Below are 15,155 nucleotides of genomic sequence, written 5' to 3'. Positions count from 1 at the left end.
CAATACCTTCGATTAAATACATTAGATATAAAAGAGCTAATTTGCAAGCCCCTTGCTCCACTTTTGCATCACTTTCAACATGAAAAAAGTAACACAAAAGTGGCGCAAGACTCTTGTAAATAAGCCCTAAAGAATATTCTCTCACCTAATTCTGTCTCATCTCTGAATCATTTTAAAGACCTGTTGATCTGTAATTTAAATCTGACGCAGTAGGCACTTCCAAACAGACACCGCTTGAACGCGGACCTATAAGACAAGTGAAATGTATCAGGCACACTGCAGACATAAAAATAAGAAAATATTGCAAAGTGTTACCTTGACTTGTAATGTTTGACCTCATTTAGTCACATCGATCAAATTTTAAACACTAATTTTCTTTTTTGTTTTGCAGATTACCTACCGTACTTCTATTGGAGTACACATCACATTTTGTTTATTATATTGTTTTATTAAAGTTATGTTTCTAGTTCTTTATTGTATTGTTATCTTTAAGTTACGTTTCCAATTATTTATTGTTGTTTTAATAAAAGTTAATAAATAAAAGTATATACGTCTTTTTTTTGGGGGGGTAGCGATCCCCAATCGAAAAGATATTTATAATTTGAAGTATAATTCTGAGTCTATATACCAGATCTGTACCAGAGTCTATAGCTACGACCAACGCTTCCAATTAGAAAAGTTTTAAAACTCCACAACAGTAACTTTTTTCAATTACCAACATAGTGTGGTGAACTTCTAACCTCTATGCTCACGTAAGTGTTCCATGAACTGTTGCTATGGTAACAGGCAGAAAGCCGTTTGGTGGTAGAGTTGAAACGTACTGGCTGTACAAAAAACGTTATATTTACCCTGGATCCTCTAGACAGAAAGGAAAGCAAAGTAAAATAAAACACTGTACCAGATTTACAACCCCCTTGCATCACTTTCGCGACCAAGGCCCCACCTACAAAATTAAGAGTGTGTTGGCCTCAATGACGCCTCTCTAACCCTGGGAACAACCACCCCCGGAGATTTCTGTATTGTGTGACGGGGGCTGCGTGGCCCTCCGCCTGGTGCCCTCAAGAGCCCTGGAGACCGCCATGCCCAGAGCCAGATCCTCCAGTGTCCCGGGGTGCCTACTCCTGGGACACTGCTGTTTACTATGAGAAGACGGAAGTCTTCCGGCTCCCGCCCTCCCATAGCAAACTAGGAGCCATACTATCAAGAAAGGGCAATACATTATCACCGCTTTTATCGGCAGGAAACTACAGCTAAAGCGGCGATAATGGGCTTGATAATATGCCCTTGTGAATTCCCATACAAGCCCAGGTTCTGGTGTTCTGGCAGTTTCCTGCCACTAAAGCGGTGATAATGGGCTTGATAACATGCCCTTGTGAATTCCCATAGAAGCCCAGGATCTGGTGTTCTGGCAGTTTCCTGCTGATAAAAGCGATAATACTGTATCGCCCTTTCTTGATAATATGGCCCTTAGTTTGCATTTTGAAAGACAGAGCAGTGAAATCTGTTCTTACTTTCAAAATCCAAACAAGATTGCATTTGCACATGCAAGTTAGCATCTCCCCATGTGTAAAAGCAATGCTGGCTCCCGAAGAACGCCGAAAGGCAGCCAGACCGGGGGGGCATAGTGCCTCCCCTAACGGTCCCCAATTTTTTTTAGAAGACCCGGGGGATACGATCAACAGGAATATTAGAAAGTTCTGATAGGGGCTATTTTTTAACGGAAAAAGTAAAAGTTGCTCACCCAGCTCAGTGCGGCCCCCTGTTGTGCACGCCCTGAATGCACGACTTATAATCTGTAGAGTGATTGACTGCAGCACCTCTGGTGCACAACTTCTATACATTTGGGAGACGCCATTACTTTTCCACAGCAGGAACTACTAACATGCAGCTCCCCATCTGCAAAAGCAATCTGATTTAAATTTTGAAAGAGAAAACATATTTCCTTCCTATGGGACGGCGGTATGGGCACCCCGGGACACTACAAAATCCGGCCCTCCCACAATACATAAAACCCCGGGCAGTGGTGGTCCCCGGGGCTTTGGAGAATATACCATTTTACCATAAAAAATAAAAATAGCCCCAATCACTAATCTTTATCATCCCCGGAGACCCCATCCCTCGGGGCTTACATAAAACGTCGGGGACCGTGGGGGAGCCCCAATGCCCTCATGGTCTCACCCGGCTCCCCGCGTCCTTCGGGAGCCGGCATTGCTTTTCCTCAGGGAGAGCAGCTAACATGCTGCTCCCCCCGAGGAAAAGCAATCTGCTTTCCTATTAGAAAGAGAGAGCAGTTTAACCTGCTCTCTCATCCAAATAGGAAAGCAGTTTGCAATGACAGGGTGGTAGCCGCGACACTCCCACCCTGTAATTGCAAACGGCAGTGTCTCAGGGGTATTGTATTGTATTGTAATTGCATTTATATAGCGCTTACTATCCCTGACGAGCCGTCCAAGCTCTTTTTTGGCGGGTAGCATGCTACTCCGGGACCCATAGAGGATTAGTGTTAAATTAGTATAGTGAAACTTGCAATTTCATTTTAAGTGGTGGATATGTTAATCAGTTATTTGGATTTGGAATGATAGCAGAAAGATAGAGGAGGACAAAGGTTTGTATTTATATAGCGTTTGTTGACGCACGCTATTCAGGAAGCCTACAAAGGATTAGTGGTGAATTAATGTGGTGAAATATGAAGTAATTTCAGTTCAATGTAGTAAAACCCATTGAGCTCAAAGTTAAATTGTGTTTAGAATTGTGTTGCCTATTGCAACCACTGTAACTATCGTGCTTACAAAGTTTATTGCCTTTCTGCAAAGTAACTAACTGAAGTCACTCATATTGAGAAAAGTATATTTTTATACCTGTTGGTTCTAAAAAATAAAACAACTATGTTTTTTGATAAAAACAATTGGCCTGGAGTTCAGTTCTTGAGTGTGTGAAACCTGTTGCTAACTGAGTGTGTACAACACATGCTTTACACTGTCCTCTGATACTGCCTTACTGCTCGACCAAGCTACCACTTTAGAAAGTAAAGTCAGATCTGACTTTAACCTCTGTTATACCTCTGGAGTTTGTGGACTCTATACACTCAGTACCTTACTTTTGATTTTCTCAGGAACTACTGCATGGATTTACACCATTTAACAAAAAGCGTCATCTGCGAACCAAACTCTACCTCTCTGCCAAATTTGGTGTAATTCCGTTTAGCAGTTCGGTCTGTAGCCCGTCTTAAAGGTCCCAATGGAAAATTGCATGGGGAAATCACGTTTTGGGACCCCCTTTTTTCTCGGCCCCCGCTTGACAAATCACCCCCAAACTTTCAGGGAAGGAGTGGAGCGGAGCAGGCCATCGTCTTGGAGAATTTCACCAAGATTCATTGACCGGCGCCAAAGTTATTCCAAATAGAATATTACGGATTTCCTATGGAAACTAGGTCCTAACTTTAACTACCTACTGGCGACTGCCAGTAGGTAATATATATATATATATATATATATATATATATATATATATATATATATATATATATATATATATATATATATATATATATATATATATATATATATATATATATGTCTATATATATATATATATTCACTGAAAAAACCATAGGTTATAGACCATATATAGTTAGGAATGAGCATTTACAACACCTTATTTTACTCACACAAAACCATTGAAATTCCATATATAGTTAGTTGCACTAACTATATATCGCGCACCCGCAATCCACTGCTGATGATGTCACATATTACATCATTCATGACAGAAAACTGCCGCTAAAGCCGCTTTTGCAGCAGTTTTCTGCCGATAAAAGCAGCGATAATTTTATCGCCTGTGTTGATAATATGCCCCTTAGTGTGTTTGAACTACAGGGAGAAAGCATAATGAACAAGTAGTGAAAGAGTGATGAGTCAGAGATAGTGAGAGTAATAGAGACGGAGTGAGTGAACAGGAGTGAGGAACTATGAGAACAGAGGGACTGAGAAAAGGAGTGGAAGGAGTAGAGTAAGTAAGTAATAGAAAAAGGAATGAGGGAAGTAGCAAAGGCAGGAAACTGAGGGTTAAAGAAATGAAGCAGTGGAACTAATAGAAGTTAAATGTGATAGAAATGTAACGAAAAGAGTACAAAACACTTACCTTATAATTGTCGTTAACTTAGTCACTTGTTATTTTTATACTTTCAATCTGTGAAAGAAACAACAACAATTTGAAAAATATTAAAACATGTATTTAAAAATTAGAAGTGACAAGGGAAAAGATTGACAATCATCTAATTTTACAAAGAAATAAAGTTAGAGATAAACGTGCAGAAAAAAGATTTCATGTAGCGCAGGACTTTACAGCATGACACATCTGCCTAGATGCATCAAGTTGTAAATATGTCGCAACATGGCGCATCTTTTGTGACGCAACGGCGGCGCAAAAGAGGCACACGGCCATCATAAATCTTCCCCTAACATTTTAAATGATTGGTTCAGGATGCCGATAAGGTGTGGCCTATCCAGAGGTTTGTTTGAGGTGAGGCCTACTCAGGGTTGCAGATGAAATTTAGGCTTATTGAAGAGTACAGACAAGATAATACATGTGCAGGACTAACAATAAAGTGAGTCATGTCCACTGCACTCTTGAACAAAGGCCATACCTCTTCTGTGTCCTTGGACAGGCCTAAACCTCATCTGCACAATGTGATTCGTAATGTTAGGAAACACAGGTGATGTAATTGAAAAATGTGGAATTTCTTTTGCTCATTTCACAATCACATCACCTATGTTTCCTCAGCTTAGTTATCTCATTGTGCAGATGTAGTCTAGCATATCCAAGAGTACACAGAAGATGAGGACTGTATACAACAGAGCAATGTACATTACTCACCTCCCTTGACACTTACAAAAGCCTCAGTTTAATATGTCTCAGTTCAATATTTATTTAAAGAAGCAGACACCAATATGACCTTCTCATAAATGTGAAAAGTGTTTTTAAAAAAAAAACAATTTTCTGGTCACAATTTGAAAACACAACACAGGTCCTATGTAGAAGCACACCCTATCAGTACTTAAATTAGCCAAGCACACATGGGGGCGTATTTACAAGGACCTTGCACCACGGGGAAATGTTTTAAATTAAAATGGGAAAAATAACATCAAAGGGACTCAAAGGCCTTGTAAATATGCCCCAAGCAACCTATGAAACTCTAGCAGTACATATCAAGAAACCTAATTGATTTCAAAAAACGTTTTTAAACACATCATGTTAAGCAATTATATACCTACATTCATGGGGAAGTGACTTAAAATGCCCTAAGACACATGAAAGCGTTTTTTTAGGGCCCTTGCACCATTTTAGCGTCACTTTTAACATGGCTATGTAACTCAAAGAATCAAAATCTAAATTTGCCAAGCACACATGGGGGCGTATTTACAAGGACCTTGCACCCCGGGGAAATGTCTTAAATTAAAATGGGAAAAATAACATCAAAGGGACTCAAAGGCCTTGTAAATATGCCCCAAGCAACCTATGAAACTCTAGCAGTACATATCAAGAAACCTAATTGATTTCAAAAAACGTTTTTAAACACATCATGTTAAGTAATTATATACCTACATTCATGGGGAAGTGACTTAAAATGCCCTAAGACACATGAAAGCGTTTTTTAAGGCCCTTGCACCATTTTAGCGTCACTTTTAACATGGCTATGTAACTCAAAGAATCAAAATATAAATTTGCCAAGCACACATGGGGGCGTATTTACAAGGACCTTGCACCACGGGGAAATGTCTTAAATTAAAATGGCAAAAATAACATCAAAGGGACTCAAAGGCCTTGTAAATATGCCCCAAGCAACCTATGAAATTCTAGCAGTACATATCAAGAAACCTAATTGATTTCAAAAAACGTTTTTAAACACATCATGTTAAGCAATTATATACCTACATTCATGGGGAAGTGACTTTTAACATGGCTATGTAACTCAAAGAAACCAAATCTATTTGTAAAACACTTGACACAAAGCAACATTTTAAATACACAACTTTCTTCATAATTTTCTCCTTAAAGCATACTAATCTCTATTTAAATTAAATGAATCTTTTCTCACCTTAGCAAATACTTTTTGAGTTTTAAAACAGTCTCAGACACACACCAATTTGGCTTTAGCAGAGCAAAGGGTATGCACTCCAGAGGCTGCAACCAACAAAGGCACAGAAATGCTGTAATTCATCACACATATCTCTCATGTCACCCAATCAAAACTCTTCCCTCACTTTTTTGAAATCAACACCCTTCCCCCCTCTGCCCTTTCTGCCTTTTTTCCATAGCAACCACCTCCTGAAAGACCTCTGATGTTTGCAAGTTCACACAACAATGTTTCAATTGAACTCTGAACTCTCAGTACACCTGCGTATCCAGTGCAATCTTTCATAAAATGATTTTTTCTTGACCATTCAAATTACATATTTCAAAGAACTCATCCATGCACCCTAAATTTCTGTTTTCAGCAATCAAAATCCACCAATCACTGCTACTGAATCATTAGCACACAAACTCCACAGTTTTTTTCATTACAAACTCCTACTGTTTTAACTGTCATTTCATTCCCACACTTCATCTGACTGCAGCAGAACCTCCTCTCACCATGTTTTCTGTCTGGATTATTGGACATAGTTACACCCACTGGGCTCAAAGGTATGCTGATAACAGAAATTTACACAACCTCAATTTACAAAATGTGGAAATCAAGTGGATTGGCCACAGAGGATTAAGATGTCACCAATTGATACCATTGGTGAAAACCTTTTTGCATTTGCCAAAACCTGACCTGTTAATTGTGCACTGTGGAGGAAATGACTTGGGCACTTTGACTGGGGTAGGTTTGGAAATGCTTTTAAAGGACACCTTTGACCAATTGATGGCACTTTTTCCTCAAACTGGCTTGGTATATTAAAAAATATGCCAAAGACAGAAATGGAGGTGGTCGAACCAATTTTGTCCACAAATTGAGAAATCGAGGAAGCATGTAAATAAGTCTGTTTCAGCTTACATGAGAGGCCATGGAATGGGCTCCATGTACAACAATAACTTGTGTTACTACATGCAAGATATCTACAGAGGAGATGGAGTTCACTTCTCAGATGAGGGGAACAGAGTTTTCATCCTGAATTTAAGACTATGTATTGGTACCTACTTATAAGTACCTAAATCTACCACAGACCCAAAAGCTCTTTTCAGAGCTACCTTAACTATGATTACTCTTCTAAAATTTCAAATGTACCTTTTTTCACTAATTTTCACTTTTGTTCGCTTCCCGGTTCGCTACCCGGTTCGCGTACCGGCAGCTAACCTCGCAAAAAATTCAATTTTTTTTTCTTTTTCGACATATATGAGCCTCCTCAGCCACCCTTAGAAAACCTAGGGGGTCAGGATACATCTCCTGTGCCCCCTTATACCCTTTCCCAACATTCTTTATCCTCCATTTTGTGTCTAAATTCATCCGAAACACAAGATGGCAGACTCCCGTTACGCTATCGGTTAGCTTCCCGGTCCGCGAATCGGGGCGCGCCTCTACCGCGAAAAAACGGAAATTTAATTTTTTTTAATTTTTTACCCCGCGGGAACTTTTATTGCCCCCTCATCAATCCTAGGGGGTCAGGAGGGGTCTACCTTGCCCCTTTCATTATTTCCCCTTTCGTTTTTCTTCACCTCTTGTCTCTCGATCCTACCGAGAGACAAGATGGCGGCCGCTCCGGACTGTTTAGAATGTTGACAGTCACCGGAGAGCCAATCCGCTTCGCTTCGCGAAGTTCCATTACGCGTCAGGTACGCGAACCGGGGCGCTAACCGGAGCGCTGTTACAGATATATATATTTTTTTAAACATTAATTTATCAAAATCCACTGGAGCACATATATTGAGACCTAGCAAAGGCACATCGGGCTAACAGTCCCTACAATTTTGCCAAGTTTCGTGCAAATCCATTCAGCCGTTCGGGCTAAAAGTGAGGCCAACCGCCCTATGGAAATTAACATGGGAAAAACGCGTTTTGGGACCCCCTTTTTTCTCGGCCCCCCCTTGACGAAACCCCCCCAAATTTTCAGGGGCTGCTCAGAAACAAAATGTTCCAATTTCCTGAAAATGTCAGCCAATTCCGTCCACAAACGCTAAAGTTATTAGACATAGAATTTTCAAAAATCCCATAGAGAAAAAATCCTAACTATATATACCTACTGGCGACCGCCAGTAGGTAATATATATATATATATATATATATATATACATATATATATATATATATATACATATATTGCTCAAATTTGAACCAAATGATTTAATTACCTCATTAAGAAAGGAAATTCAGGAGAGAGTAAATGGACATGAGGAAAAAATCAAAACCCGTAAAGCGTGGAAATTTGCACGTGATAAAGATGATTACGAGCATGGTAAAATCTACACGTTTGCACGCAAGTTTGAGGATGCCAAGCGCTTGAAAATTAATCAAAACAAGGCATTGCCGCTAACTGACGGGGGAGCATCCTCAAGCCAACTAGGCACAAGAGAGCAACAAAGAGAGCACTTACCTAGCACAAGTGACTCCAACTCCAATTTGAGCAGTATTGACAGCGAGAATTCAACAACCGGTGAAGATGGGGATGAGCCCTTGTTGGTTCTTGATTTGGGCGAAGAAATTGATTTTTTAGTCAACGCCCGATTGCAAACCTTGCGTCCACGCAATCAGCAACAAAAACAGCAGAAAAAAGGGCCAGAATCAATCGGCGCAGGAAAGAGCGACGCCGAAAAAACAGATGCAAGAAACAACAACAAAAAGAAAAAATTCTGGCACAAGAAGAAAAATCAAACGAAAAAACAATAATCAATCTCTCATCCCAAACGTTAACGATAGCGGAACAGCAATTACTTAGTCTTGGGTTAACGTACTGTCCTTTGACGGACTTTAATTATTCAACCACGAGAATAGACATATTCCGCTATATTCGAAAGCTCAAGCTGTCTAAATTCTTTAAAATCAAGCAGAATTCAAGCACAACGGAATCAGACTCAGCGACACCAACCATCTCCAATCTCCAAGCTAGTGACGTAAGAGGGTTACTCACTCTGTGCCAGTTGGATCAAGGTACAAATGACATGGATGATAATATATCGACTCAGGAAGAACTAAGATCTGCTGCAATCCCACAGATGGGAGCAGGATCAAGCCCATTTAAACCATCATCTACATTTATGCCCATCATGCCTAAGGATGCAATAGATTCATTTCATGATGTGGTAATATCAGATTTGAAGAAATTACACCACCAGGTCAAACCCCGTGGCAGGATTAAATATGACAAGGAAAAACAATACTGGGACTTTGTATCTAGACTAAAAAACGACTATCGCAATATAGTGTGCAGTTCCGATAAGGGCGGCAATATTGTTATATGGCCACAGGAACAATATATTGCTGAAGCCACCAAACAGCTTTCGGATTCATCATGTTACACAAAAGCAGATGTCAAAATGTACGACAAAGCAAGGGACAAATTGAGAAAACTTCTCCTTCAGTACAAAAGGGAGGGTTTAATCTCCATTCAAGAATTTAAATTCCTGCATGTCGAATTACCCTGCATGGCTGGTTTTTATCTAATACCCAAAGTTCACAAGGAAGTAACACCCGTACCGGGAAGGCCAATCATATCAGCTATAGACAGTATGGGTGAACACCTTGCTCAGTATATTGACTATTTCCTGCAACCTTTGGTGGTGAAACTACCTACATACATTAAAGATACGGGACATTTTTTGAATAGAATCCACAACACCACCTGGACAGATAACTCTCTGCTAATTACGCTAGACATTGAGGCTCTGTATACGAGCATTGAACATCAGAAAGGTTTGAAGGCCATGGAGTTCTTTTTAGGGACCAGGCCGGTTGACTGTTACAACCACAGTAAAATGCTCATTGCATTAACAGCATGGAGTCTCAACAATAATTTCTTTATGTTTGGCAAGGAAATATATCTGCAGCAGAGAGGGGTGGCGATGGGGGCCTGCTTCTCCCCGAGCTACGCGTGTCTTCACGTGGGGTTTTGGGAGAGGCAGGTCCTCATGGGAACATTACAAGAGATTTTTAAAGAACATGTCCAGATGTGGGTAAGATTCATAGATGACGTGTTTTTAATTTGGAGGGGAGATGTTTCCAGTGCACTTGCGTTCATTGATCAACTTAATAACAATGATTACAATCTAAAATTCACTCACCACATCAGTGAACAATCAGTTGATTTTCTAGATGTAAGGGTATATCACAAATCGGGCAAGATTGCAACTACCCTTCATAGAAAGACCACTGCTGGCAATGCAACTCTGCACGCCAGCAGTTCTCATCCGCAGCACACAATAGAAAACATTCCCTATGGAGAACTGCTCCGTCTAAAAAGAATTTGCAGCAGTGAGGATGAGTTAGAGAGATGCACTAATGAAGCACTAAGCAGATTCAGGAGGAGAGGGTATCATGCTGACACTTTAAAGAGGGCAGTTCAAAAGGTTAATAAAAAATCTAGGGAATGCCTTCTACAGCAGAACAGTGATAAACCAACCACCGAAGCTAGTTCTGAAGAATCTGAATTAAGATTCATCACACCGTACAGTTGCCAGAACAGGAAAATTAGATCAATCCTTACCAAAAGCTGGCCGATATTACAAACTGACAATGTGATAGCATCTGACCTCCCTGATAACCCTAGAATCACTTTTAGGAGAGGGCCGACCCTCCGAAATCATGTTACCAATGCGTTTCCCGAAATCCTCAAACCGAAAACTTGGTTCCCGCAACATCAGGGCTTTTTTAAATGCTCTAGTTGTCGGGCATGCAGGTTTGGTGTAAACACCAGTACTTACATGACTCCCTTCAGTCCCACGCCTGTCAAAATCAAAGGCAAATACGATTGCAGAACGGAGTTTGCTGTGTATGTCCTGACGTGCACTTGCGGCCTGAGGTACGTTGGGAGTACTCGGCTTGCGGTGCACGTCAGGATCTTACAGCATCTCCGAGCAATTGTAAATAATGACAATGCCTACCCGGTGGCGAGACATTTTAAAAGTGTCCATAATAACAATCTGGAAAGTCTCAGCTACTTTGTCCTTGCCTCTGTGCCTCGTCCTCGTAGAGGAGGAGACAGAGACAAATTACTTCGCCAACTGGAATCCAGAATGATATTAGAGCTAGATACTAAGGTCCCAAATGGGTTGAATACCACTGAGGACCTATATCATTTCTTGTAAAGTCACTATACCCTGTATACACAAGCCTTATTGTAACATCTGGTATTAGGAGGCATTGTGTATTCTTTTGCCTAAAAATTCATTAATGAAGTCCGCCTCCCCACTTAGGTCACCATATTAATTCACTAAACATAATTAACCATTATATACACCCCTTTTTCTGTTTTTCAATAAGTTGTCTTACTTTCCCTCACCTCGCCCCTTGTATATATTTCACGTTTGAAATTTGAATTAAATTTACCATTACTGTATGTTGGAGTATGATGTATGCACAACTACCATATTCAAAGTCAAACCATATTCAATGATTTTGTTTATTCATGTTTATTTTTGCATGTTGTTACTCACTAGATGTTGGGTACACAATCCCAGTAATTTTGTTGGGGTAAACATACTATTAGACGTAGGAGAGCTGTTTGGGAAAATAGGGGCTGCCATCAGTAGTTTGATGTCCCCTTAGCAAGTACCGTTAGGTGGGGTTGCCATCTTTATTTTAACGATGTCCCCACCTACTCACAAACAGGGCATGAATTGTTTGATTTTTATGTAGATTTGTATATATTTGTACAGTATTTATTGAGTATCAAGATATCATCCACTGAACATAGTATCTCCAACACAGATGTACATATGAAATATGGTCGTTTGTATATAGAGTAAACTGACGACAATTATATGTATATATATGAGTGACATTAATTTTTATGGGTGTATATATATATTCCTGTATAGATATTGATTATTAATAGTGTCAACATATTTAGTTTAAAAAATGTGGGTTAGTTCGTGACGCAATCATGGTATTTACTTTATTCAATTTATTCCTTTACTGTTGATATACATAAATGATAGAATCTTTACTACTTTTGCCCTTGAAAACTTTCAGAAATATGTGACATTAGGCATTTATGCGGTTAGAATCTGTGTCACTAGTTTATTCTGAATTCATTCAGAAATCAAATTTTACTTTGTGTCAGGCAATTTTAAGCCACATTAACATCATGTGTCTTTGTTTCCCCCTTTTCCCGAACATTTGCCAGAATATATGTAGTGATAGTATGTCTTCCATGTCTATAGGTGTCACATGGTTTGCACACGCAGTTTAAAAGTTCAGGTGTGAGGGGTTTTAATTGACTGTGATCAAGGGCACCCCGCCCGAAACGCGTCAGTTTTCTTTCTCTGTTAAGCGTTGCTTAATAAAACCTTTGCCTGAATACTGGATTCGTGGAGTTGTCTGCTTTCCTGGGGACCCGGGACGGCAGTTTTGCTTCTTCCTGTCTTTGAGATATATATATATTCACTGAAAAAACCATAGGTTATAGACCATATATAGTTAGGAATTAGCATTTAAAAAACCTTATTTTACTCACACAAAACCATTGAAATTCCATATATAGTTAGTTGCACTAACTATATATCGCGCACCCGTAATCCACTGCTGATGATGTCACATATTACATCATTCATGACATGGTCAGTGACATCACTGATGACATCACTGATGACATCTCAAATGACATCACTGATGACAACATCCAGTGATTATGTGTTTCTGTAAAGTTTAAATATGTTTTACATATTGAAGAATGAGTGGATGTATAAGTGTCTCAATGAAGGTTTTAGTAGGTGCGTGATTGACTGTATGAGTGAGTGATTAAATGCGTCTTACTAAATGCACGGGTTAGTGACTAAACTGTCTGAAAGTGTGCATCAGCATGTCTGTTGTTGTGCAAGCTGCTGCATGTGTTGATCAGTAGCTATATAAGTAGCTATATGGGTTATTGATTGGTTGCACAAGTATTTGTATGGGAGACTGAGTGTGTGTATGACTGGCTGGGAGGTGTGTGACTCTGTGCAGATCAATGTGTACTTGTATCAGTGATTCTATAAGAGAGTAAGTATGTGTTAGTATATGTTTTAAAATGTAAGGTACTCTATGTTTAACTGTGTAGATTAGAAAATGGAACTGTGATTGATTCTTTACAGGACTGACTAGGTGTGTGAGTAACTCCATGGATGAGTGGCAGAGTGTGAGTGTCTGTATAGGTGTATGAGGGCATATGATAGTGTTGTAAAGATGAGTGATTGTATGTATGAATGATTGTATGGGTGAATGAGTGAATGTGTGTGTAGACGTAGGAATCAGTGAGTGGGTATGTAGTAACTAGTATTGGTGTGTCAATGGTTTCAAAAATTATACTCTGTATTTAACACTGGGTGTAACAGAGGTTATATTAAAGTGTGAGGAGATGCATTGTATTGTCACATTAATGATATCATCATTGATGTGACCATTGATGTCAAATGAGATATCATCAGTGATGTCATTTGAGATGTCATCAGTGATGTCATCAGTGATGTCACTGACCATGTCATGAATGATGTAATATGTGACATCATCAGCAGTGGATTACGGGTGCGCGATATATAGTTAGTGCAACTAACTATATATGGAATTTCAATGGTTTTGTGTGAGTAAAATAAGGTTTTTTAAATGCTAATTCCTAACTATATATGGTCTATAACCTATGGTTTTTTCAGTGAATTTTCAAGGTTTTGTAAATGCTAATTCCTAACTATATATGGTCTATAACCTATGGTTTTTTCTGTGAATTTCATTGGTTTTTTAACAGCTAATATCTGTAGCTGTAAAATGTATTCTTCTTTAAATCCAAAAATATATTTTATATGTTTATGAATAATTTTTTTTTTAAATATTTTTTTTTCTTCGTTCCCGCTTCGCGAATCGGGAAGCTTCCCGTTAGGTGACCTTGATGCCGCGAAATAGACCGCGAGCCGGTAAACGTTTCTTTACCGCAACTGCCGCGTTAGAAAACAACATCGTGACGCCTCCCGTCCGCATGACGTTTCGCGTTGTCGCGTGATACGTCATATGACGTGCTACGTTAGCGAACTCGTACGCTTACCGAGTCGCAAAGCACAGGTTTCTGGAAGCAAACCGGGAGGCCCTGCAAAGCGCGTAACGTAAACACAGCAGGTCATGTGACTTGGTAATAACACTTTTCATTGGTTCATTTCACTTTCGGTTTCCTAATGATGTAAGACTAGGTCATATGATCTAAAATGAACACTTTTCATTGGTTGAGAACTATTTTTTTTCCCAAATGGTGAAAATCCCTCCTTCTTTCCTCACTCTGACTTTCATCATTGTGAGAGAAAGACCCTTTGTTACCAGTGAGCAATGGCTTCTTTACTAGCTTCAGCTGGTGCTTCCCCACCACCTCCACCACATCCAAGGAAGAGTGGACCACCTGCTAAAGTTATAATTCAGCAAGAAGAGGAAGAAGAGGAACAGGACGACCTAGATAATCTCCCTATTATGGCCAGAAGATCTGTTGTACCGGAAGTAACGGGACCAGAGGGCAGGGAGATGGTGCCAAATATACAAACGAGATTTCGTGAAGTAAAACAAGTCTGCGTACATTGCAGTGGAATCATTTGCTACGCAGAAAGTAGCATCACTCTGATCAACAGAGCTATTAACAATCATGCTCATGTTTGTCCGAAACTCCCCAAACAATAAATTCTTTTTTTTGTTTTCTTCCTCCTGTTGAGCCCTTTACAATGAATCGTTTTCGTTGCCCCCTCCGAAAAAAAAACAAAAAAAATATAAAACTGTTCAGAAAAATTCAAAAAAAGTAAAAAAAATGTTCAGAAAAATAATAAAAAAAATATAAAACAACAAAAACAATTTAAAAAAAAGTTCTTTTCAGAACTACCTCCCCGTTATAAAAAAATTGGTACAATATTTGCAACTGTGCCAACCTCTATTTCTCTTAGTTCGCTTCCCAGTTCGCTCCCCGGTACGCGAACCGGAAGCGAACCAAAAAAATTTTTTTATAAAAAAGAACAGT

This window comes from Lissotriton helveticus, chromosome 4_1, assembly GCF_964261635.1.
Source record: "Lissotriton helveticus chromosome 4_1, aLisHel1.1, whole genome shotgun sequence".
Classification (NCBI taxonomy): domain Eukaryota; kingdom Metazoa; phylum Chordata; class Amphibia; order Caudata; family Salamandridae; genus Lissotriton; species Lissotriton helveticus.
Note: the sequence above shows the minus strand (reverse complement) of the source record.